Source organism: Hibiscus syriacus, unplaced genomic scaffold (assembly GCF_006381635.1).
Source record: "Hibiscus syriacus cultivar Baekdansim isolate YM2019G1 unplaced genomic scaffold, ASM638163v2 tig00110777_pilon, whole genome shotgun sequence".
In the NCBI taxonomy this organism is placed as follows: Eukaryota; Viridiplantae; Streptophyta; class Magnoliopsida; order Malvales; family Malvaceae; genus Hibiscus; species Hibiscus syriacus.
Genome location: NW_024062858.1, coordinates 2,246,775 through 2,250,759, shown reverse-complemented (window position 1 = coordinate 2,250,759; position 3,985 = coordinate 2,246,775).

Here is a 3,985-nt window from a genome sequence, read left to right as displayed (position 1 = left end):
CACATACAGCAGAAATCTTATTGCCGGATGGCCCAGACCAAAATGCAAAAAGAAAAAGTTGGAACATTCACAGCTCAATTGCAGGCCAGACACAATTAGAAAGAAGCTCAGAGGAAAAATGATATATACTATTGCACAAACATTAAAGATATCAAAATCAGAGACATCAAAGACAACTGGAAACCATACATGAAATTAGTCGTATCCAGTCACTCAACAAGCTGAAACGATAAACTAGTTAACTACTCTTCTTTTCACATGAACAACTCGATAAATCGTTGCACATTCATAATAATTAGTGGCCAAAAACAAGAGAAATAACTTAGCGTTAGAAAATAAAAAAGGGTCAAATATTGATTGTGTTTCATAAAGTTGCAGACAAGCCACTTACTCAAAAATGACCGAACACCAAAAATTGAAGATCAAACTATGAATAAAGTAAAAATTATTCAAAGAAAGAGGAAACATACAAGGGAATAAATCTGAGTGGAGTAAACAAACAGGAAGGAAATGGACTATATTGTTACTGAAACTAAAAGTTCCTTCTTCTTTACTTGCTTCTTCAAAGAGGAGAAGGGAAGGAAGGGGAAGAAATATCCCGGAAAAGACAGAAAGGGTGGCGTTTGGGAAGCAAGAAAATCTTGTGAAATAGGGTCCCAACTGGTAAAAGAAAGCATTCTAGTATTAATTGAGCAGTTCTGTTCCACGGTTGCAGGGTTGAGTCCACTGTACTGTTCAATGAATTCTCTACTTCGCGTACAGTTGCGCGTCAAAGTGGGTGGCACAGATGAGATTCTCAACAGCCAACGATCTGGTTTAATGTGCGAGTTAAATTTTGACTATCACAAAATAGTGGTAAGGGGATTCATATTTAATTTTTAATTAAATTAATCGATTAGATTAAATTAGTTTAGTTAAAATCATCAGTCACTAAATTAATTTGATCGAAAATAATTTTTTTTAATATTCTATTAACAGATAATTCGGTTTGAAATCAGTTAATTAACATAATTAATCGAAAATATTAATTATTAAAAATATTATATATATTAAATAAATATTTTAAACTCAATTAATTCGAGTAATCGAAATTCAATTCATTAGTTATCGAATTAACCGTTTGAACACCCCAAATAGTTAAATGAGCTATGAGTCTCAGAGCAAGTTGATTTTGTTAGATAGATTGAGTCAATATACTCTTAGTTGTTATGTGTTGTATGTACATTATACATATGTAATTATTTGAACTTAAGATCTTCTTTAGAATAATATTCTCTTTATCAACTGAGATCACTTGATGATTTCTTAGTTGTTACATGTTAAAATGTTAATATGTTGGACATAATTTATTAACCTAAACATTCTACATATGTAATTATTTAAACTTAAGATCTTATATTAGAATAACATTCTCTTTATCAACTGAGATCACTTGATGATTTCTTAGTTGTTACATGTTAAAATGTTAATATGTTGGTATTTATTAGCCATTTAGGTCGTTACATGGGTTGTTGTTAAGCAATGGTGGAGGTGTACTATGTTGAAAATGGATAAGTGTTTATCTTAAAATTTAAATTTTATTTGATTAGTTACTTATGTTACTGATTGTGTCTATCTTAAAATTTTATTTGTGTTCATTCTACATACAAAAAATACATTGTTACTACATACATATACATCCTAAAAAAATATTTTTTGATCCATCATTGTTACCGAATAATTGAACATGAACTATAAATATTTTTAGATATACGTACATCCAAAAAATTTGTATCGTACAATGAGAGGATCATTTGTGTACTTTACTCTAATAAAAATTATAATTAAAAAACTTATTGTATCCTAAATTTTCAAAAAGTAACTTAGTTAATCTAGAATTAAAAATTAAAACTCAATTTTAGCATACATCGAAGCCTAAAAAAATGGTAAAGTATATAAATGATCATCTAATTATATGATATTATTTTGTTAATTTATCTGATTATTAAAAGTTATAAAATGATTTTTTAACTTTAGGGAGATGCTCTGTTGAGTCATTCGACTATTAAAAATTATAAAATTATCACTCGACTATTCATATGTTCCAAACTCATCATTTTTTGTTAAAAAATTGATGGTCGTCTGAGTTAGATGTTAATCTGCTTATTGAAATATGATAAAATCTTATTTCAAAAACATTTAAAATGTATAATTGTTTAAGATGTTAGGATCATATTTTTTCATATCTCAATCAGCAAATTAACATCCATATCAGACAATCGTTAATTTTTTAACAGAAAAGACGATTTTGAAATATATGAATAGTCGTATGATCATTTTGTAATTTTAATAGTCGAAGACTCAAGAAAACAACACTCTAATTAAATATCATTTTATAATTTTTAATAATTGAAGGATTTAATAAAGTATTGACTTATAGTCAGGGGACCATTTATGTACTTTACCCAAAAAATTCAACCAAAACAAAGCTGTATAAATAGTCGTAGGACGTACTTGGAGAAACAGATGGCAAATTCAAAGCGCAAGCGCAGAAGACGAGCCTCCCAAAATAGAACTAGATATGCATGGAGAGTGCCACGTTTCCCCTTCTTCCCGGTGCCAACCGACAACACCTCTAATACTCTCTTCAAATCACTCTCGTCTTCATTATTTTCCTCTCTATACGCTTTCACATCTCCTTCTCATTCATATCACTTTTCTTTTACTCGACAGAAAACGCTACGATACGCGGTCGATTCTCGCCGATCTCCATTTCAGATTCGGATCCTCCATGTCGTCCAACCTGGGCCCTGCAATTGTTGTTTGTTTCCCCCGATCGGATCCGGTTATTTTATCCGGACTTTTCCACGATAGGTCTTTTTTATTTTATTTTGAATTTACAGTTTCGTTTAGATTTAATCAATAATGCGGCCTTTTCTTTATATGTATTCCTTCTCTGTTACATGATTTATTAGCTCTAGAAATGAGGCGATTACTTTGAAAAGTATGTCTAATATTTGGAATCTCACTTTAATAATGCTAATTATTGCTGCTTATGGACAAATTGTATTATTGTTGTATTCATATTGTAGACATTTATTTTTGTCCGGATTTATAAAAAATTTTATTATATTAAATTATTCTATATTATTTATTTATTATTATTTTTTATTTTTTATTTTTTATACGTCCTAATCCAACCTCTCACCATTATCTCACCACTACTACTAAACAACTACCCACAACCTCCACGTCTCAACTAAACTCACATATGGTTCCTTGTTTTTCTCTCTTTTTTCTCCTTATAAAACACCACGGATTTCATCTATAAGGGTGGGAGTTTAAGCTGATCATCAACAACAATATTGGAATCATCGACAACAAACCCTTGTATCCCTTCTGTAATCCCTTTGCCTAAACCGGTCCAAAATCACCAAAAGTTTTCTCACCTGGAAATCCAAAACCAAAAGAATCACATTGGCAGGTACCTTGATTCCTCATTGTCCCTTGTTGGCAGCCGACTGTGGGTATACAAGTGAGTTGGGATCGATCTCACTCAACTGATTTCATCTATAAGGCGAATGTTTTGCTTTCCTTGATGAAGTACGACTCAGTGCACATGCAAAATTCTCAAAGTTACAAGTGCCTGACGAAGCCTTATCTCATGTTATGAGTATGGGATTTAAGGAATGTGATGTAAGGAGGGCATTACGATTGAACAATCAAGATATTGGGAGAGCTATTGATTTTCTTTCTGAGGAAAAAGCAAAGAGAGTACAAAAGCGAGAGGATGATATCAGGTACAAAGAGGAAATCATGGAGCTGAAGCAATATGGAGTAACGCCATTGAAGAAAGCTGTGAATCTTGACAAATTGAAAGAATTAATGGCTATTGGATTTGAGAAGAAACTTGTTGTTGAAGTGCGACTCAATGCAGGCTGTTGCTGATTCTCGGGTTTAGTCTTTGGGGGGGCACGGAGAGTTGAAAAGCGTAAATCTCGAGCCT